Source organism: Aotus nancymaae, unplaced genomic scaffold (genome assembly GCF_030222135.1).
Source record: "Aotus nancymaae isolate 86718 unplaced genomic scaffold, 86718_ANA_hifiasm-v0.15.2.pri h1tg000040l, whole genome shotgun sequence".
NCBI lineage: Eukaryota > Metazoa > Chordata > Mammalia > Primates > Aotidae > Aotus > Aotus nancymaae.
Genome location: NW_026988454.1, coordinates 115,122,037 through 115,145,196, shown reverse-complemented (window position 1 = coordinate 115,145,196; position 23,160 = coordinate 115,122,037). Strand labels below are relative to the sequence as shown.

At 42.3% G+C, this 23,160-nt stretch overlaps 1 protein-coding gene across 3 annotated transcripts in view; it reads right to left on the bottom strand.

Annotated features, from left to right (window-relative positions):
- ADGRF5 (adhesion G protein-coupled receptor F5) overlaps positions 1–22,236 on the bottom strand; it is a 97,289-nt gene extending 75,053 nt beyond the window's left edge. The window contains exon 1 of one of the 3 annotated variants that reach the window (XM_012448808.3): positions 22,009–22,236. The gene's annotated coding sequence lies outside the window, so the exon portion shown is untranslated. Of the gene's footprint in view, positions 1–4,209; positions 4,229–22,008 lie in introns of those variants that run through there. The other 2 variants (XM_012448812.3, XM_064360991.1) reach the window with 2 other exon arrangements.
- Between the last annotated feature and the right edge of the window lie 924 nt (positions 22,237–23,160).

Sequence of the window (23,160 nt, the reverse complement as noted above, 5' to 3'; positions counted from 1 at the left end):
GGGTTTTCCCTTTTGTTGCCCAGGCTGGACTGCAGTAGCATGATCTCAGCTCACTGCAACCTCCACTTCCCGGGTTCAAGCAATTCTTCTGTCTCAGCCTCCCAAGTAGCTGGGATTACAGGTGCCCACCACCACACCCAGCTAATTTTTGTATTTTTAGAAGAGAAGGGGTTTCACCATGTTGGCCAGGCTGATCTCAAACTCCTGACGTCAGGTGATTCGCCCTCCTCGGCCTCCCAAAGTGCTGGGATTACAGGCATGAGCCACAACGCCTGGCCTCCAGGGCTTACATTCTTTCACGGAAGAATGTTAAGTGGTTCTTTTTAACATATTAGGATACAGCTTTTAAGTGAAAGTGTAACGACTGGCACAATAGTAGTCTGAAAAATAAGATGCCAGGTGACATCAGAAGTATAAACTGTCACTTCTGTAACAGGATTTGGGAGGCAACAGAAAAACTTATGTTGACCTGTACCTAGTTCCTAAAATTACGCCGTTAGAGACAAATTGCTTTAAGTAAAGAAACTGCCCCTACTCTGACTCAAATATCTTTGAAATGTTGATGTATTATTCATTTCCATTTCCAGGGAGTTCCAAATTAGTGTGAATTAATTTAAGCTAGCAGTTAAAGATTCAACATGGATGATGGTAGAGATAATAGGAGGACAATGAGGGTAGAAAGAGTGGGAAGTGATGTGGGGATGGTATTTCAGAGAGCAGTTCTTTACAGGCTGGCATGCGGCTTGTATATTAAAATCATTCTGCTAATCATCAGTGGGATTGTTATAGCCACATAACCTGGCAATCCTATTATTTATGTTTGTTTTCTCTCTCCAAAAGGACCATTTCACACCTTCTCTTCTTTCCTCACTCTTAGCAGTATCTTTGCCTCATTTCATTGAAAAAACAGTCAATTAAATGAAACATTTGGCTAGCGTGGTGGCTCATGCCTGCAATCCCAGTACTTTGGGAGCCTGGGGCAGGCAGATCCCTTGAGTCCAGGAATTTGAAACCAGCCTGGGCAACATGGTGGGGCCCCTATCTCTACAAAATAGTGCAAAAATTAGCTGGACATGGCGGTGCACACCTATAGTCCCAGCTACCAGGGAGGCTGAGGTGGGAGGATTACTTAAGCCTGAGAAGTCAAGGCTGCAGTGAGCTGTGATCACACCACTGCACCCCATCCTGGCCACAGAGAGAGATGCTATTTTAAAAAAACAATAAACATTCATCTTCCTACATACAAACTTTCAATCTTCTTGCACCTGCACTACCCATTCTGGCCTTCTTTCCAGTTTAAGAGAATGATAAGGCCTGCTCCTTCTTCCACTGGACTCTGGGCTCTGTCCCCTCTTACTTCCTCAGCATCACCAGCACACATAGAGTATCTCTTTGATATTATGTCTTTCTCTTTCTCCTCATTTACTGCAACAGATTTCTGTTCCCCTTCACAGCTCTTAACTAAAGATTTCATCTCCATCTCTTTACCCTTCTTCTCCAGCCTCAAAGTCAGTCAAATCGATCACCCGTCTCTACTTCTGCATCACAGCTGCTCTCAGGGAGCTCCCCCAGTCTCCATGTTGCCAAAGCCATAGTGAAAGTAATTTCTGAGGAAGGGCTAGAAATTCCCAGTACGTGACAGATGCTCAATAACTTATAAGACCTTCAATAGAAGGGTGACATCGCTAGGTCAGCATCACCTTCTGGTCAACCACGGAAGAGTCACTGTGTGGTGAAAACTACCACCCTCATGTATGCATACCACCTCCCTACAGAGTCACTGCTCCTGGTCTCCTGTTTTATGGCTAATAGTTGTGTCCCTGTACTAAGACTTCCCTCAATTCCTCTGTGGGATGACATATTCTTTTTAAAATGCCCTTTCCAGAATACATAATATGTCATGCACAATGACAACGTTTGCTTGAGAACGAAATCTGAAAAAAGACTAGCCGACGCCAGTGTCTATGAAAAACAATGGTTCTGAAATTCAGTGCCAAAAAGGGGCCAAAAATAAGCTCACGGAGGAGAAGCACAAAGTTGGATGCAGCAGTGACGGGAATGGAAAACGCAGCATATACGAAAATTAATAAAACTTTCTGAAGTTCAGCTCCCTGGGGAGGAGGAAGAATGTGCCTCTTAAAAGCATAGAGAAGTGGAATGCTGCAAAATGACAGAGCTCGTGAGTGAGTTTAGGGGAACTAAGTATCAACTGGATAGTTAGAAAGGTCTTGGTACCTGAGAGCACCACTTTTTATGTTACTTATAGTGAATCATTTTTAAAGAAAATACAGGAATGAATAATTTCCAGATTCCTACACATAGCGCCCAGTAAAGTAACTCCTGTTCAAAGCAACTTGCTTGTTTTAATACTGGAGAAAAGCATTAGCTGTTCACTTCAAGTGGCTTGCCCCTAAATCCACTGAATTCTCTGTCTCCCCAGGTCCAAGTCGTGGACATGTCATTGCTTTGGTACCCTCTTTATTCACTGGTCTGTTCCATCTCATATCACAAGGGCAAACCCTGAGAGACGGACCGACCTTCTAGTTGGCCTGGTGGTCAGGTTGCTACTACTGAAGGTGAGTTGCCCTGTATTCTAGCCTGAGCTTTCTGACTTTTTTAAGGAATAAAAAGGGTAAGAGATTAAAGAGAAAGGTGTTCACAGTGGCTGCTACTGCAATTTGAAATGGTCTAGCATTGTACAGATTGTCATCAGGACTCATGGAAATTGCTCAGCCCTCCACAACTCCCATGGCTCATCTCAGCACAAGGAGGGGTCCATGTTTCCAGGTTCAAGACCTTTCATAACTACGTCACCTTCTATTTATCAGAGTCTGCCTCTCAGGACCACTAAACTATTTTTGGATCTGAAGCACAGTACACAAAACACAGCTACATATCAACAATTACATGATTATTCCAGGCTCATATCCCTTGGGTTTGCCTCATCTGACCTAGAATATTAAGGGAGGGAAAACCACATATATTTTTAGTTTCTTCCCGAATTCCTCAAATTGTTCAATTTTCCATTTTATTGAAAGCCATTGAGATCTAAACTTTGTGTTTTACCCAGCAGTATGTGCACATACTTACAGTATACTTTTGCCTGGGACTCTTCATTTGAACCTCCTGGGCTCTTACTAAATATGGGCAATCTTATGAGTGACCTCTTTCCCCTGAGGCACCTGAGTCCACTAATCTCACACATACACACACACACACACATGCACACTCTATGCCACATACACACTCACACTTCTCTGCATAAAATTAGAAAGCAGTTGGCCAGGTGCAGGGGCTCATGCTTGTAATGCCAGCACTTTGGGAGGCTAAGGCGGGCAGATCACCTGAGGTAGGAAGTTCAAGACCATCCTGACCAATATGGAGAAACCCCATCTCTACTAAAACTACAAAATTAGCCGGGCGTTGTGGCACATGCCTGTAATCCCAGCTACTTGGGAGGCTGAGACAGAAGAATTGCTTGAATCCAGGAGGCAGAGGTTGTGGTGAGCTGAGATCGTGCCAATGCACTCCAGCCTGGGCAACAAGAGCAAAACTCTCTCAAAAAAAAAAAAAAAAGTAGAAAGCAGCCAGCACACAATTCTGGACCATGGGGTTATCTAGCAGAGTTGACACTTGGACCAGATCTTTTATTAACTTTCCCCTCCTTTATATGAGAACATTATTTTTAGCAATAACCCTTATTTGCTCGACTAATTCTTTCAATTTAAAGCAATTGACTAAAAAAGAAAATATTCTACTTTAGGCTATTACAAAAATTCAGTAAAATGTTTCAGTGTGAACTAAAATTTGTATGTGCCAAATAATAATAATATGGCTTGAAGTTTGCACTCTTCTTCGCTGTTTTAAATTTTAAACACAAATCAAACCTCTCTAGGGTCCCATAGAATGACAGAATACTCCTGTTTAGTTTCTTTACAACCACCATGCTAACATAGCGTGTCTTTAATCTACTATTCAACTGCGAGGATATGTCATTCTACAGAGGCTGGGGAGACTTCAAGCAAACTCAAACAGTCCCAAACTCTTAGAAACTTGCTGTTGGAACAAACATATATAGCTGAGTTACTCTGTGTCAGGAGCTGCTATATAAAGGAGAGTTTTCTGAATTACCTTCTCTGTAGAACACTATTTATTAAAAGATATGTAATAAAAGTACATTAATTAGCAACTTACATTACTGAAACTCACCAGTGATGATAGCAATTGTTTAGAACTTAGACCTGCAATAGATTTTTTTAGGAAAAATATTTAATTAATGACATTGTTTGAGATCATCATCATATGGTAATAAGTCTTAAAAAATGCTTTAGTCAGTTTTATTGTTGATTTCAAATTCTCTACAGACAATGCATCATCTTATTGCCTGCACTTGAGGGAACCCCCTACCACTCCACCCTGGTGTCATGGATTCCAGAGTGTGTCTTGTGAGCTCTTTATGCAAGCACAGGAGAACTTTGTTCAGAGGTGCCCCATTCTCTCTTTATTAGCCTCATCTATTTTATCTCAGAGCAGTACTTTTAGGGGTACAGACCCAAAGAGGGTAGAGGAAGAACTTGCCACTACCAAGTAAAAGTGGAGAGAGAGCTCACATTAAAGGAAGGACACATGAATCTGACTTTTTAAGGCATTTCCCGTTTTCTCCAGGGGAAGCTAATCTTGCCTTTCTCCTTTTTCCCAAGCCCCTCACCTGCTCCTGAATTCAACTCCATCTGGAAGCATCTCCCTGACCCAGAGGAAGGAAAGGCTTCAAGGATCTCTGTCAGTGCAGTTCAAAGCTCCCAGAGCCACCTGAAAAAATAAGAGTGTGATGTGTGGTGCTGATCTGGAGTGAGAAGGAAAACAAGCTTTGACTCCACTTGACCCTGAAGGAAGGAAGTAGGAAGCCTTGCTGGGGGATGGGGTAAAGCGGTCCTCCGGAAGGAGGTGTCCTATTACTGCCTGACCCTTTCCCTAATCAGGAATGCAGAATGAATGGCTTCAGCCCAGAAAGCAGAGTATCGGCAGAAGTTTCCACACCTATCTCAAAATTGAAGACTTTGCCTTGCACAAGAAGCAATCCTTAACAGTTCCTACTGTTTACACCATGTCAGGTCCAGTGTGTCAGGTCCTGCTCAAGTTTCACAACACTGCATTCTCTCCTCATCCCCATTTTACAGATGAGGAAAATCAGCCTCAGAGAGATTGAGTTGGTCAAGATGGAGCCTAGAGCTGCCCCATGCCCAAGACCTTCCTGCCTGGGGTGGGGGCTGGCTGGGGCTTGATCCTGTGCCTCTATCGCCTGTAGATTCTAAAGCATTAATCTTCAGACTTTGTGATTTCAGTATTGGTCATACAGAGAGGTCCTTGCGGTATCTTGCCTATCTTTTCTTCCAGATCTGCCTGCTGTATCTACTTTCCTCAAAATATCTCTTCATGTGAAAGCATTATGAGAAAGGGTAAATCTAACTGCATACTATAACAGTGAGAGTAGGTGGGTTTACATCACACACACTAAGAAACTGCTTTAAACTTCTTTCGACATCTCTGTCTTTTCAAATCAGGTACGTATTCATTCCATCACCTAACATCTATTGAAAATCTACACACCAGACACTGTTCTAGGCCCTGGGGATAAGAAGTAACAAAAATAACTGTCCCCCAGGGGTCTGCACTCTAGTTGGAGGAGATGCTGGCTAGCCTCTGTTTACTCTCCAGGCCCATCTTTGCCCTTCTCTGTGCCCCAGGGGGCTAACCCTGAACTCTGCTGTGCCTTGTCTTCTGGGAGGATGATGGAAGGTAGGGAGAGTGGGCGATCCCAGCAGGAGGAGGAGGTTGTAGTGTGGAAGCACAGGAGAGCCAGACATTTTCTCCCTTCCCCTCCTTCCAGGCTGGAGACCTTGCCTTGCACAAGAAGCAATCCTTATGGTTCCTACTGTTTATACCATGCCAGGCCCAGTGTGTCGGGTCCTGTTCAAGCTTTGGCAGTGGTTCTGTTCCTCCCTGCAGCCACAGATCCTGCCAGGTTCCCCTCTCCCACAGCCACAGATCTTGCCAGTTTCCTCTGACACCTCCCTTACCTCCCCACCCTTCTTGACCCTTTTTGCTTAATGGGAGGCAACCCATGGCCACTTGATGCTGCCAGTTCTATGTTGACTTAACTGCCCTTACCTCTTCTGCTACCCTTTGAGAATGTCAATTCTTTTCTGCCAGGATCTTGACTGATACAGAAATACAGAAAATAAACAAACAAATGAGTTATATGTCTGATGAGCAAAAATGCTATGAAGAACATGAAACAAGGTACAGGCAATAAGGAGTGTGTGTGTGTGTATGTGTGTGTTGATGGGTGGCATCAAGCCCTTCTTCCATGTCACTGAAATTTCCCTTATGACACTTACCCCATTTTTTTCCCAGCCCCTCACTGTCTCAGATTTCATGCCATTGGGTTTACTACTGGATCTTCTATTCTCTTATCTTAGTAAGCAGAGCAGTTCAGGCCAATTGTGGCTGCTACCTTGAAATGTGTACCTATGTCCTCCCAACCATTTGTCACCATTCTAGATGCAAGGCAACACAGTGGTCCCCCTTATCGGAGGGGGTATGTTCCAAGGCCCCAAGTGGATGCCGGAAATCATCGATAGTACTAAACCCCATATGTACCACATTTTTTTCTATACACGCATACCTATGATAAACTTTAATTGATAAATTAGGCACAGTTAAGAGATTAACAACAACAACTAACAATAAAATAGGACAATGATATATTATACCAGCATCACTACTCTTGTGTTTTGGGGCTATGACTAAGTCAGATAAAGGTCACTTGAACACAGGTTCTGCAATACATACATTGGCAGTCGATTTGATAACTGAAAATGCTACTAAGTGACCAATGGACAGAAATATACTGGACAAAGGGATGATTCACATTCCAGGTAAAACAGAATGAACAGCATGAGATTTCATTATACTACTGAGAAATGCATGCAATTTAAAACAATTTTTTTTTTTCTGGAATTTTCCATTTAATATTTTCTGACCCCAGTTGACCATGAGTGGCTGAAACCACAGAAGGCAAGACTACTAATAAGAGAAAGGTGGGAATACTGATTTGAAGTTATCAATAATCAAAAATGTTTTCTATTACATGTAACTTGTGAATAAATAGGATTTACAGTTTAATTTTGGTGTTTGGGAAAAATGTACAGTCTTTAATTCTGGAAAGCCTGCAGAACAAATTCCAGTGTTTACTCTGAAAAGTCTTTGCTAGAAGAATGATAACATGCTGGATGCCTTCTACAGCATCCTCCTCCCTTTCCCCTCCTTTCTGCTGGCCTCAGACCCCACCACCTGCCAAGTTATAAGCAGCAAATCAGAGCTGAGTGTGGTGTCTTCCTCCCACACTCCTCTAACCCTTGATGAACACTGTTGACTGTCAAGTAGCACTTGTCTAGTTCTGTATTTTTTGGCTCTGTCAATCATCTTGGAAGCCAATGAGAATGAGAAGCTTTGGGGCTGCTGTGAAAAAGCCAACAGATTCTGGTAGATGAGGCCACTGGAAGTGAGTGCTCCTTTGAGCTTGTGATTAAAATCTCGGAGTCCACCTCCTTATCCCACTAGATGAAAGAGCATCTTGGTGGGTGGGGATCAGCACCTTAGTGATCACTGCACTAGGGTGCAGTGATTTACATGGGTAAGGTGGTTAATCAGCTCTTTTGGTGTCCCCTGACCAGCACTTCTGGGTTGCCCCTGTGAGTTCCCCCACCTAGATTTCAAGGTACAGCCCCAAGGTCTTCATTATTAACAAACCCTCCAGGTAACTCCTGTGCAAACCAAATTTTGAAAACCACAAATCTAGAGATGACCACACATGTTCTACCACAGAGTCCTTCATAAAGAGCTCTCACTTCTCCCCAAAACTAGCCTTATTTTTCATTCTTTCTATTTTTCTGATTATATCAAAGCAAAATCCCAGGGACTCATTGCTCACTCCTTTAACTAGTGGTTCTCTTCTACCCTCTGGGTCAGGAATCTTGCTTTAACATGGTTCACTGAGTGACCAGTCTCAGGGTATCTGGATTGAGGGCAGGCAGAGCTGAAGCTTAAGGTGGACTCAAGGTGGGCTCAAAGGTGTGAAGGGGCACAGGAAACGGGAGGGCACTGGTTTGGGAGGAGTGTAGAGACTTGTGGCGACACACAGTAAATAAGTAGGCAACCAAACGAGCATATGTGACTTCAAGTAAAATCCCTGTGTGAAAATTAAACAAATGAGGGGAAAGAGTAAGTTAATTAAAATGTATTGTCTCTTGGGCTCTATAAAAGCAATTTTTTGTTTACTTCCTTTTTATACAATCACTGTTAATTTCAATTATTTTTAGTAATTTCCCTTCAAACTCATTGTTTCAAAATTCAAAAGTGACTTTCACTAAAGGTTGAATTTTGTTGTGAGGATATGGAATGGGGAGCTTCAACTAATTAATTTTACTGCTATACTAAAGGAGAAAACATGCAGCGCCAGAAAATCTTCAAACATATATTTAGCTCATTGCTTCTGCATGTAGTAGAGATTGTAAATGGAACTGAATCAACTTCGATGAATGAGAATTCCAGCTACTTCCAGATATTCTCAATGGCATTTGCATTTTAGTACTATAGATAGAGGACTTTAGACTACTAGAATGATTATAAAACCCTCACAAGAACTTATTTTCTTATGATATTCAATTACGGTTGACCTTTGAATAACAGGAGTTTGAACTTCAAAGGCCCAGTTTTATGTGGATTTTTTTTTCAATACATACAGTTGGTATTTGTAGTTCTGTATCTGAAACCAAACACAGATTGAAAAATATGGTTTTCCTTGGATGCTAAACCAGCAATACTAAAGGCTGACTTTTATTTTTTCTGTATGCAAGGTTCTGCAGGACTTACTTTGGGACTCAGGATGCACGGATTTTGGTATAAGCTGGGGTGAAGGGGTACAACTCTTGATTCATCACTCATGTTAAAGATTAATTCAGCCACTTGCTATTACATTTTTCACATCAATCTTTTTCTTCTGAATATTTGTTTTGAGAAATTTAGTTTGTGACCATGACATTAAAGAAGATAGTTGCTTTCTGTTGGAGTTTGGTAAGCAAAGGAGAAAATAAGCACATAGGGCCTCTTCTTCCCTATCCATCCTTCCAATTCTCCTTTGTTCGAGAGAATTTTGGATTTCCCAGCCTCCTCCTGCCTTATCTACCATGGAGGAAATAACAGCCCTCAGGATATATTTCAGCCTTAGCCAGTTGGCCACACTCAAAGACACAGATCTCATGTATCCACATGCATAAACCATTCTGCACAGACTCAGATTCAGACTGTTCTAAAATGTAGAGAAATGTGCTAAAAAGCCACAGCTCTGAAGCCCTCTAAAGAGGCAAACGCTTGACTCAAGTGTTTGCTCTGGGCAACAAGTGACTTCCTGCTTTGCAAAGAGAAATTTCAAAGGGCTGATTTTCTAAATTCCAAAGAACCCTACAAGTTCTTATATTTTGACCCCTTACAGACCAAAATGAACCAGAATATTAGGAATAGGAATATTTGGGTTGGATTTTCTTAAACTACAAAAATATTTAGAAGTTAAAGGAGCACTTAGAGTGATTCTTCCTCCCAGGAAATTTCAAATTTTAGTACAACCTAAGAATCACCCAAATAGTTTTGGCTAAGTGCTTGGCTTCACACCCAGAGTCTGCTCAGTAGACAGAGCAGTGGTTCTAAAACGTGGGCCCCCAACATTCTCAGAACTTATCGAAAATGTAAATTCTAGGCCTGCTCAGTGGCTCACATCTCTAATCCTATTACTTTGGAAGGTCAAGATGGGAGGAGCCCTTGAAGCCAGGAGTTTCAGATCAGCCTGGGCAACAGAGCAAGACCCTGTCTCTACAAACAATAAAAAGCTGGGCTTGGTGTCAAGCACCTGTAATCTTGCTCTTTGTGGGGCTGAGGTGGGAGGATCACTTGAGCCCACTAATTTGAGGCTGCAGTGAACTATGACTAAACAACTTGCCAAACTATGATAAACAACTTGTCAAACCTGGTTTAAAACCTACATAAACTGAAAGCCTAGCAAACTGAAGAATTTGATCCCACATGTGTAACCATTAGAGATGTGTGTGTGTGTCTGCGTGTGTGCATGCATGCGCTCATGCATGTGTGCGAATTTTGTTTGGTGGCTTGAGTTATTGGGTTTAAAAATGGAACTAGTGCCTATCAGTAAATAGGCTGTAGTCATTAACTAATTCTTCAATTATAGGTCTTGTTTTTGAAGGATAATGCATTACAATAAATAAAGTCTGCATGTTCCTGAAAATTGTCACAGGAAATTGTTGACTAAAGGTGGTCTCAAGTGAAAAGAGGGAAATAAAACCCTGGATTTAGTAATTTACATCGGATATGAAACTTACACATACAAAAAATAAGGCATAATTGCCTGTTAAAGTAAGTAAGGAGAACTTTAGACCATCTCTGAGAAAATGGATGATTTTTGCAGAAAGTTGCTAAGTTTTATCAAGAGCAGCTGAGGTTCGCTCTCAAGTCACACAGCAGTTTGTTTCCATATTTTCACTTTTTAAATCTTATCCTTTTCCCAATATATGTATTCATATTCACAAATAAGATTCACTGTACAAATGTTTCTGGGCACCTACTTTGTGCAGAATGCTATTTTAATGCTGGAAAACTAGTAGATGATTTCTTTCTTACAGCACGTTTATTGTTGTTGTTGATGATGATGATAGTATTGCTATTTTTAATTGTTGTCTCTTGTTGAGGACCACCTCCATCACAAGGTCTCTGCTGAGTGTTTTTTAACAAGCTATTAAAATGCACAATGCCATTTCATTTTCACAACACTCCATGAACTAGTTAGCTACTCCTAGTTTAGAGAAAGAGGCTCAGAAAGGTTAAACAACTTGCCAAATCTGGTTTAAAACCTGCATAGATTGAAAGTCTATCAAATTGAAGAATTTGAGGTAGACTCTGAATCCCAAACACAGCTCTTGCCACTACTATATCATGCTTCAAGATAAGCTGCTGAAACATAAACAAATGAAAAGTTAAATATACGATGCTTTGAAGGATGGCACGAAGCAATATAGAATTCTGTTCCAAACCTGTAGTCCAGACAAAGGGTACAATTCAGCAGGAAGAATGTCCCTGCAAACATGAGCCTGGACTACAAAATCATTAACCTACCCAGAGAAATGCAGGGAGGGACCCATCTGCCTCTAGTGTAAACATTTTTCTAAACAAAGCTGGTAGATATTTTCTACACATTGTTTTTTATGCCTGACTAAATGTGCCTCATATTTTGAAAGTACTTCTAAGGCAGTGGTCCCTATCCTCTTTGGCATCAGGGACCGGTTTCATGGAAGACAAGTTTTCTTGAAAACCAGGAGAAGCAGGGTAAGTGGAGGCATGATTTCAGGATAAAACTGTTCAGATCATCAGCCATTAGATTCTCATAAGGAGCATACAACCTAGATCCCTTGCATGTGAAATTCACAATAGGGTTCAAGCTCCTATGAGAATTGAATGCCACCACTGATCCAACAAGAGGTGGAGCTCAGGCAATAATGCTGGCTCACCCAAGGTGCATGTCCTGCTGTGTGGTCTGGTTCCTAAGAGGCCACCGACCAGCACCGGTCCATGGCCCGTGGGTTGGGGACTCCTGTTCTAAGGTGTTGGTTGGAAAATGCAGATTTTGCAGCATTGCTCCCTGTCTTACTTCTACCCCCATTTTCCTACACACAGGTTTCAATTTAACAGGTTCAGGTAGAGGTCAGAGATCTGCATTTTGTTCAGTATCCCGCCAGTTTATCTACTGCTGGTCTCTAGACCACACTTGCACAAACTGCTTTGCATCTTCATGTAAATGTTATATTTTATATGTCAATTCTGTTCTCTTATACTAATATATTATACATCCATTATTACAAAAACCCAAAATAGAGATTTTTAAAGGGGTGCTATCTTTGAAAATAAAGAGCAGGTCACATACTTTCTCTTCATAGTTCAACAGAGGAGGTAGCATACCATCTGCCACCCAGAGTTAAGTGAGCCTCTGGCCTTGTGTCCTAAGATGCATCCTTGTCTTTCGAACTTCCGGAAGACAGGAGATTGGGTGGAATCTGTCCTGGCTCAGTGCTTAGGCTCATTCTCTATGGCCACCATGGTTCCTCTTCAGACAGGTCAGTAAATCAATCTTTGTGTCTTTGAAGGAAGAGTAGACAAGTTCTTCAGGTGAGCTGTGGAAAATGTGTGCAACACCAACATCCACAGTGAAGTAATGACCTTGAAAAGTATTAATTCTGCTATACCATGGCAACCACCTCAGGTGCATGAGTATACAGTGTCAGTCATGACACATTTGGAAATTCTCCCTAAGTGATGATTTAAATAAAATGTGACTTCCAAGTGTCATTCATTGCTGCTTTTAAACAGGAATTGCAAACTCATATAGGAGGTGTTAAGAATTGTGATTTTGATTTTAAGAAAAGATAAAAGTTTGATACTAGCCTAAATGTGAGTAAAGTTTCAAAAATTATATTAAAATGAAATGAATATGTCCATCCTGAAACAGTACAAGATGTTATTTTACTTAAATAAGAGATAACTCACTTAAGTGACACTTTTGCCTTCCTAACTCTACATCAAATACTGATTAAAAACCTAATGTGCCAGGTACTTTGCTAGGGGTGAGGGGTAAAAAGATGAATAAGATGGCATCCCTTTGCCGAGCACGGTGGTGCATGCCTGTAGTCCCAGCTACTCGGGAGGCTGAGGTGGGAGGACTGCTTGAGCCCAGGAGTTCTGGGCTGTAGTGCGCTATGCCGATCAGGTGTCCACACTAAGTTCGGCATCAATATGGTGACCTCCCGGGAGCGGGGGACCACCAGGTTGCCTAAGGAGGGGTGAACCGGCCCAGGTCAGAAACAGAGCAGGTCAAAACTCCTGTGCTGATCAGTAGTGGGGCCGTGCCTGTGAAAAGCCACTGCACTCCAGCCTGGGCAATATAGCTAGACCCGTCTCTTATTAAAACAAAACAAAACAAAACAAAACAAAAAACAAAGATGGCATCCCTATGTCCTAGGAAAGAAGTGCACGTGAACAATTACTGAGATTTCAAAAACAAAAGGCACTGTAAAGCAGGCTTGGGACAGTGCTGCAAAGCACTTAGCAGGGAGATTAGTTTTGCACAGGGATGGGGTGACCTGTAAAACGGAAGTAATTTGGTGACATTTAAAATGGGCTTAGGAAGATAGTTTACTTGATGGATGCATTAGTCTATTATCACACGGCTGATAAAGACATAACTAAGACTAGATAATTTAAAAAAGAAAGAGGTTTAAAGGACTCACAGTTCCACATGACTGGGGAGGCCTAAAGTGAGGAGGAACGAAGTCATTTCTTACATAGTGGCAGGAAAGAGAGCTTGTGCAGGGGAACTCTCACTTATAAAACCATCAGATCTCATGAGATGTATTTACTACCATGAGAACAGTATAAGGGAAAGCACCCTCAGGATTCAATTATCTCTATCTGGCCCCACCCTCGATTTGGGTGGGGACAGAGCCAAACCATATAAACAGATAAGGGAGAAAAGATAACTCCAGGCAGAGGAATGAACCACAGCAGGGAGACAGAATGAATGGAGAAGAGGTGGCCCCAGTTATGACCATTGGGAAGTTGAGGAAATGGCAGAGGGAAAGGAACCTGTAAAAAAATCTGGGAAGTTGCAGCCAGAGAAGAAAGAGGAAGGCCAGGACCCTTGGTGTCCTGGAAGGCAGGGACAAGACTAGAGGAAGTAAAAAACAGTGTCAAGTCCTGCTGAAAATAAATGAGTTGGATTTGAGGATACAGAGGTCATAGAGAATCTTGGCAAAAGCATTTGCTGAGGTGCACTGAGGTAGGGGAGACAGAACACAAAGGGAATGGTTAGTAATGATGTGAAGACATGAATAGCCATAACCCTTTCAAGAATTTTGCGGTGAGGGGAAATGAAGATGGAAGTGTAGCTGAGGAAAAATATGGGGTGGAAAGAGCTTCTGTTGCTATTGTTTTAAGAGGAGAATAATTAAATGATAACAGGAAAGGGCCAGTAAGAGGGGAGCCTAGTGAGGGGGCTATGGGAATAGATGGCAGGCACATGGGAGATTTGAGCTCTGGATGCAGGGAAGGGTCTGTCTTCCCTTGGGACGAAACAGGAAGGCAAAAGAGCTGGGTATTGAAGCTGATCCTAGCATGGAGTAGGTGGTGAGAAGGCCAATGGAGTTATCCTCCAAGAAGGCACAGCTATTTCCTGAGAGCAGAGTGTGTGTGCACATGAGTACATGTGTATGTGTACAGTGTACACACTTGGCCACACTGGTGCTTGGAGATTTAAGGACAGTGAAGACACCATGAAGATGTCTCCAGGGATAATTGAAGAGTTCTAGGCTGGATGAGGGCCCATGTCCCTCTTCTAATCTTTCCTGGCCTTAGACCATACAAATATCTGACTTCTTTGCACTCTCATTTGCAATGCGTTGAGTTTGTGTGTTTGTATGTATGTATAAATACATCATATGGTCTTAAATTTTTTTGCAGCACAGAATCTCTGGTTTCTCTTAGAGTCCAGACATTTAGAATATATTCAATAAATAATTCTTGGTTGATTGAAATATCTCTCAACTCATTATACCCTAGTTTCAGCCAATAAGTAGACTCCAAAAGTGAAAAGCAACTATAATTCTAAGAGAGCCCTTTCCTAGGGACAGGGAACTGAAATTGAGTCATCATTTTTAGCAGAAATTCATATTACAATAAAGAAAGACATTTTCTCTGGTCTGACCAATGATTGGGTGCGTGTTATAATACCAAATGAAAAGTTTTTAAAATGCAGTATATTTTGTGCTTTACATATTTCCTTTCCATTAACACACAAATGTATGCACATTCATGCACACAAATGCACACATACATGCACATCTGCGGTGCATGCCACAACCAAAATCCAAACATCTTTTTTCTCCTTAGATGGCTGGTAGAGTGATGTTTCTGTGATATAAATGAAGAAGCGGTGGGCAGGATAAAGGGTTAAGTAAGGCTCTCTAGTAATGCTTCGACTTTTTCTTTAAGAAGTAACAAAGAGAGGAAGCACGGGCTTTGTGGAAGGAAATTCCCAGGCCCCACTTCGGACGTTCACAACCTGCCCTGTGAACCCCTGAGGGGTGTCTGATAATAAACACTGGCAAACAAAACAATCCATAAAGGCGTTTTTACTAACATTCTCACATTCTCACCAAAGGGCTACAACACATTTTCCTGACTCTGTGGACCTGGCGGGGTCCTGGACATCCACCTGCTGGCAGAGGCCAACAACCCAGTTCCTGCTTAGGCTGGTGTTTGTACGTGCAGGTCTCCCTTGCTTCATGGGCCTTTGACTGGGCAAAGGATGGTTATGGGGCTGTGGAATGCAGATCACAGACTTAACACAGGACAGGATGGGTGTGGACTGTTGTGTGCAGACCTGAGATCCACCTCTTCATCTTCCACAGAGACCCCTAGACATAACCCTGAGCATTGTAACTTTGAGTAATAATGCAGCGGCCTTCCCTAGGAGTAGAAAGAGCTTGACAAAGTAATGAAAAGCTCTGTTTGTAAAGTGTGCCAGTTAAGTAGCAAATTGGCCTTCTCTTTCTGTAGTAGCAAAACAAACAAAAGCCCCTGGAGACTCGACAGTAAATATTTGTACAGAAGTTTCTTGTAAGAAGCTCAAAGCATGTTAGGATCAAGATGCAAACACTTAAGCAAAAGTCTATTTTGGGTGAGATTGTTTGTAATACTGTACCTTATTTATCCCTAAACTAATAGGATGTGAGATCTGTTATGCCTATTTCATCAATGAATAGATCAAGGATCAGAAACTTGCCTAAAATAACAAAGTTCTGGGCAATTCAGGTATCTGATACTTGCTCTAGTGAATATGTATCTGTGTATGTGTGTATGTGTATTAGGGCCAGGTGTATACACCTTTATGCCTTTTTAAACTAAAATATGCCTAAAATACCTTTATTAATTGCAATCCAAGCCAAGATCCTCAAATGGCATCCCTGTCTCAGGTCTGGACCAGAATCCACTTCATGGCACGGATGATATTTAGATCCTTGACTACAAAGAGAAAGCTGGCCCTTTACTACGTTTGAATTGCCGTCACTGGTCTCTGGAATATTTTTGGATGACTACACACTTGCATCTGTCCAGAGTTGGCGAGCAATCTCCCTCTTGACCCCAGTCCTCAAGACCACATTGATTCAACCAAGGTGATGACAGGTTCCAGATTTCACTCTAAGCGAGGTTAACATGAGCCTTTACTCAGGCCTCCTTCTGTCCTTTGTGCTTTAACAATGGGCGGAAACACAGCCTTGTTAGAGGAAATTCCCAGGGCCATGCTTTGGACATTAGACAGTTGCTTTGCTATGCTGGGTAGGCTGATGTGCATCTAAAAATAAACACACTGGTCTGGTCTGCAGGGGTTTCTATGATTTTCTCCTGCACGGTTGATTATATGTCAAAGAATTTTTTTTTTAGTTAGTGCTTTTTAAGAAAGCTAGTTTAGGTAAGCCTCGAGAGTAAAATATATCATGGCTTTGTTTCGGTTTGAAAATATATAGCATTTGCTGATATCTATTTCTATGGAAAGGATTGCTGCGTTTTCCCCTCAGGATCTCAAAGTGAGATTGAAAAAAGCCAAGATATGCTGAGATGCTGCCAAAGCATGGTCAGAAATGTATGAGGCTCCAGAACTGCAAGTTCTTTGGGTCCACAAAAGATAAAGTATTAACAGAAAGCTCTGGGGCTGCCTGGAGTGGTTGATGATGTGTATACGGCCTACCTAAGCTAAAGCCTCACCTCTCTAAAAGTTTCCAGGTCCTTACTTGGCAGAGAGACTGCTCTTGAGGTGGTTCATGTAGCAGAAAAGGAAAGACGGGTAGAAGGCAGAGTCCAGTGAACTTGACTCAGAGGCGGCAGGCAGTTCCAGCCAGCTCTCTTCTCTCCCCAAAAGTCAAATATTCCATTCATAGTCCTTGAAATTTAGAAGATGGTAGAATCAGTTTCTTTTTCATATTTTAAAATTAGATTTCTGAATGGCCAGGAACCCATATCCATGTAGTCATGTTTCTGTTTTATAGCTAGAGGAGAAGTCAGGGCCAAAGCTCTGAGTCTTGTTGTTATTTGTCTGACTCTACTTGGACTGAAAATGTACCAAAATGTGGCAGTTGTCTGTCAAATAACAATGTATCTGCAGCACAAGAAGTAACCCACAATTTTGTTAAAGAGTAACCCAAGAAGAGTGGTTTACAGTGAACTTTTCCCTCCTCATTGTTCTCATTTCTTTTTTACTCTTTCCTGGAAGTCCAACCTACTCCATTGTTACTAAGACCCTATTTTAAACTCACTGCAGCAAATAGGTAGGGCTGGCTGGTGAAAAGTCAGCTATCCTCACTCTATCTAGCCTGATGATTTTTTTGCAGACCTCCATTTGGTGGCTTGGATCACTGCACTGACATCACGAGACTCTTGATAGCTTTGAGCGGGAAGGGACCTTTGAGGTCATTACCCGGACTCAACCCAATGCGGGCATCCCTTTGGGAACACCCCGGCCACTGCTCCGTCTTCCAGGGTGCTGGAATATTGCCCAGGACAGGGCGTTCACCATACCACAAGGCAGCTCACTCATTTTTAGATGATTCTGATGGTGGGTAAATCCTTCCACACATTGAGCTGAAATCTGTTACGCTATAATTTCCACTCATGGATCTTCTGTTGGCCTTCCCTTTTCCCACACAGAGCAACTTTTAAATATTTAAAGGCAGCCCTCATGTGCTGCAAGATGTACTTCTGACTTCAGTTGTCCCCTAAATGTTCTTTCAACTTTTCTGTGAATGACAGTTTTCTCATTTTCACCATCTTGGCCAACCTCCTCTTTTAAGACCTGGTGTTTTTTTAAAGGAATCTATTTGACACCTTAGATAATTAATCTTACAACTTTGTGCACTAAGTATTAGCTCATATAAGAAACAAAACAAAGACTTGTCAAGATACAATTACTTGTTCAAGACAAGAGATTAAAAATCAGGTCTTCCTTGTTCTAGCCCGCAACATGCCTCTCATTAAAAAGAAATGTTGAGCCAGATCTGGTCCAGGCTGATCTCAAATATAGCCTGAGATCTGGGCCAGTGGAAACCTCTCATGCAGGTTAACATGTTTTTGTTGTTGCAACACGTGTTTATTGACAGAGATTAAAGTGAATGTGAGTAGTTAAGAAATTGCCAGCAGAAAACATTCAGCTGCTGAAAGGCAGCTGTAGACAAGGTGGGCATAGCAGAAGCCTGGAGGCAGAAAGGAATAGGCGCAACAGAAAGCAAGAAGAGATTCTAGAGGTGCGGGAGGCATCTCATTGGGAAGTTCTGGACAATGGAGGAGGAAGAGAAGAAGCCTGGAAGACAGAAAGAGCGGTCCTTTGAGAGCGCCTCGGCAGTTTGCTTCAGCCTAAACCTGATGGTTGTGGCTGTTTGCTTTCTCCCAAGTGTCCATGTGCTTTATGGGAGTGCAAAACATGTGGAAAAATGATACAAAGCCCTTCTCCAACATTTGATTCTAAGTGAAATCTGGCTAAGACACAAATCTTTGGGTAGAAAAAGGAAAATATCACATGTAGTCAGAAAGGCAATCCTTTTAGCTGTGCTGCAGTAAGTAATGATGTCAGGAAATGGCTATATGTCTACCTACTTCTAGATTTTTCCTGCACCACTTGGTAGAGCTACTTCCTTCTCTTTTCCTGGCTGCTTTCCGAAAGCAGGGACTGCTTAATGGTGGCCCTTCCTCCCTCCTTGTCTTACCTGCTTCAAAGCAGCTCTATGCCCAACAATGAAGGCCTAGCAGATCCCTCTGAGTTTCAGGGCACTGCTCCCCAGGAGTCATGGGCACATTGTCTTCTTGGGGAAGTACCAAAGCATGATGTTAATGTCAATGGCTGAACACATGGGCATAGTAATAAAATGGCTCTCTTTGAGCTGGTTGGACTCAGAGACATATAGAGCACCGCCTGTCAAATTGCCCTGTGGCAGGAGAGAATGTCATTGCAGAGGGTCTGTGGATATGGTCTTCTCTGTACACTCTGAAATCAGGGATTCTCTCCCCTGTAGCTCTCTGCCTTGTTCACCACTTGAAAACATCAACGTGCAGAGAAAGGTTGTGGACCCACCCAAGGGTCACATGGCAAGAGAGTTGCAGGCACAGGACTAAATCTGGGGTTCCAAAGCACAGTTCAGGTTTCTTTCTACTGAATCACACTGACTTCAAGCTTCAAGCTCTCAAGTCCTTTACCTGGATGTGCCAGCATTTGTTAGGGATCAGGTTTATTTCAGTTTTCCCTAATACTTCCATAAAGAGAAGTAGCGTAGAGGATGACAAAAAGTAACTCCTCCAGATGAAAGCTGCGTGGAGGCAGGACTCACATCTGTATTGTTTGCTGTCGTATCTCTGGCACATAGCACAGTGCCTGCCCTAAGAAAGATACTCAGTAAGACCCTGACTTAGAGTGGCAGAGAATGAGGGGCACTGATAGGGGAACACCTAATGAAAGAGGTGGCCACATAGACATAAAGAAATACGTTCTAAAAACCATGGCACGTGGAAAGTACTCAAAATATTTGGTAAGTAAATAAATCCAGCAATATTTCAGAAAGAAGAGTGTGGGAAATGCTATAGGGATTAAAAATATCCTTGGAAGATTCAAACTATAGATCTTGATCTGATAATTAATTAGGGTTTTTCAAACAATGTACACATTCATTCTCTCACTTATTCATTCAACAAAATTGATTGAGCAGAGGCTAGGTGCCCAAAACTATGCCAAGTGCTATGTGTTTAGACATAGAAGACCCTTAACTCCTCAAGAATGAAAATAAATATAGCAACCATCATTTAATTTGCTTAGGGATATGTTGAAACTTTCCACTGAGTACTAGAAAAATCACAGACCTGAGAACCACTTGGTAGAAGGCAGATAGAGGGGAAGGAAGGTGTATAAACCAGGCCTTAATGGGCAATTGGGTGGGGAATATGAATAGAGGTATCCCAAGCAAGGAGGACAGCACACAAACAGGCAGGTTTTAGAGCATTCACATATTAGGGAAATGCAAGGCATTTAGTTTAGTTGTGAAGTCAGGTGGTGAGAGGGTGAGGCTGGCAGAACAATAAGAAGCCAATTTTGATTTTGATTTTCTACCCTCCTTAAGTGAATGCTTCTGAAACTTTAACGTGCATATGAGTCACCCAGGGATTAGAATACCGATTCAAGAAGTCTGAGAAGGAGATAAAGAATTTGTTCCCAAGTTATCACTCCCAACTCATACCTGATGCAACTGATCCTTGGACTATACTTTAGGTAGCAAGACTGTAAGCAACAGAAATATTTCACTGAGGTCTAGCATGGTGGCTCCCACCTGTAATCCCAGCACTTTGGGAGGCCAAGGTGGGCAGATCACCTGAGGTCAGAAGTTTGAGACCAGCCTGGGTAACATGGTGAAACCCCATCTCTACTAAAAATACACAATTTAGCTGGGTGTGGTGGTGCATGCCTGTAGTCCCAGCTACTTGGGAGGCTGAGACACAAGAATCACTTGAACCCAGAAAGTGGAGGTTGCAGTGAGCCGAAATTGCACCACTGCACTCCAGGCTTCGCAACAGAGTGAGACTCAGTCTCAGGAAAAAAAAAAGAATGTGTATATATATATATATATTATATATATGTGTGTGTGTGTGCGCGTGCGCGCGCGTGTGTGTGTATGTATATATGTGTGTGTGTATATATCTATATGTGTATATATGTATATGTATATATATGTATGTGTGTGTGTGTGTGTATATATATATATATAAACTGAGAGTGGCATTATTACAATTGCATATTCCCAAGAGCCCTGTAGCAGGGTATGGAAGATAGAATGGAGGGAGACTACTGAGGTAAAATACATAAGTGGTAAGAAATTATGAGCACTGGAACTAAATAAGCTAGAAAAGAATAGAAAATATTCAATAAATAGGAATGAATTGGTTGATATTCTGTGAAGTCTGTGTAAATTATTCTCTTAGGGGAAAGGCTGGTTTTGAAGACAAGAAGCAACAATAAAAACATAAGAGGCCAAAAAAAAAATCCAGAGAAATGTGTAGTGCTACTTAAGTAAGACCTGATCACTCTCTGAGTCTCAGTGACCTATCGTGTTGAGCGCCAACGGTGACCAACAAGCGCACCCAGCTGAGGAGTGAGTGCCATCCCTGCAGATATCAACCACCACAGGCTCTGAGCCATCACTGGATATGCGCTGTCACTACTTGTGTTGAATTTCAGGAAACCTCAGAATAACAACTGTTTCACTCCAAATTCTAGAAAATAACGTGGAAGTCCACCAGATCCCTGAACAAAGTACTCTTTTCTTTCTACTTACAGCACATAGGCACTCTAAATTAGGAACACCTGCTCCCATTTCTATTAGCAAATTCTCTTTCAAATCTAGTACTTCTTTAACTGAAAAACTCAGAAAGGAATAATAAAGAAATCATGGTAGGAGTCTACACTATTAAAAAGGAAAGGTAATTAGTAAAAATTACCCCTTATGCAGAAGCCAAAAAAAAAAGCAACTTCTAATGAGATTTGCACTCCAAAGAAAGTAAGAATCGCTGTCATGACCTATATACTGGTTGCATTCTTTATCCAAAGACATACAGATTTGAAAAATCCAATGTCATATCCCCTCACTATTTGGCCCTCACAGTCTTGTAAATCAGTAAATTTCCACCAGACACAGAGGTTGAGAGCATGCAGCCCATTAGAAAAGCCATGTGGAAATACACATCTATTCCAGAGCAGCTGGGTTCACATTTAACATGACAAATCAAAACAATGCAGGTACCTACCTTTCTCTTCTGTGGTTTGCAGGCTCCTAAAATTTAACACCTTACTGTAGATCGGCCCAAAAACCTCTCAGGTGAGGTGAACCTTGAGGGACTCCCATTCAATCACACAGCCAGAGGAGGGTGGGGTTTCACAAGACCAGACTTCAGATGCTGGGGCTCTTGCCGGTCCCCAGGCTGTCAGGAGCAGAGGTGAACTGCCTTCTGTTCTCTGCTGCAGGAAGAAGCTGGGAGACACTGAGCCGACTGGAGGTGGGGGCGGGGGCTTGCGAAAGGGAAGTAATATGGGGACTGTAATAAATAAGAGATCCTCTCCACATGATTTCCTGTATTTGGTGCCTGATGCCTCTCTCCAGGCTCCCTAGAGGAAACAAGAAACTTGTCCTCTGGCCACTGGAAAGAAGAGAATAAACACACTGAGAACTGAAAAAAACAGCAGGACCCCAGACAGGGAGCTGCTGGGCTGGGCTGGCCAGCTTTACCTTTACCAAGTGCTTTCTTCCTGAAGTTTCTCTAAGTGTTTAACTCTACAAAAGTCAAGAATCTCCTCTTCCACTGAGCTGAAGCATATTCTGGCCCCAGTCCAGATGTCGTGTTACAGAGAGCTGATGAGAGGCAGGTTAGAAGAGGACCTGGAAGAGTCTGTTCCCAGCCTCAGGAAAGACCCTCTAAGCTCTGTCTTTGGAAAGTCTGATCTTTCTTAATCTTGGACTGACTCCTGAAGTTCTCAGGCCATTTTGCCCTAGAGTTTAAAGAATTATCAGGAGGCCACCATCCATGGGTTGCTAGAAGTAGAACTCTGTACATTATTTATGGGGTTCCATGTAAAACAAAAATGTGACACCACTCATTTAAAAATTAAGAATTTCAGGAAAACAGAACATTGAAGCAAGTATGGGGACTCTCCAGAGCACAGGGTTCTATGCAACTGCACCAGGTCGTAGACTCACCAAGCCAATCCTGGCTGTAGAAAGAAGGTGGGAATTCTGGGGTGTGTGGATTTTCACAAGCTGAGTTGTTGAGAGGCCTGGACTACCTCCATTGTGTTCAGTGGGGTGACAGTCAGTCCTTGAACAGCAGTATACTTGGAAGCTGCCGCAAGGCGGCAGAGGGGGAGGGTGGATGCTGGGTTGGGGGTGTGAACAGGCAAAGATC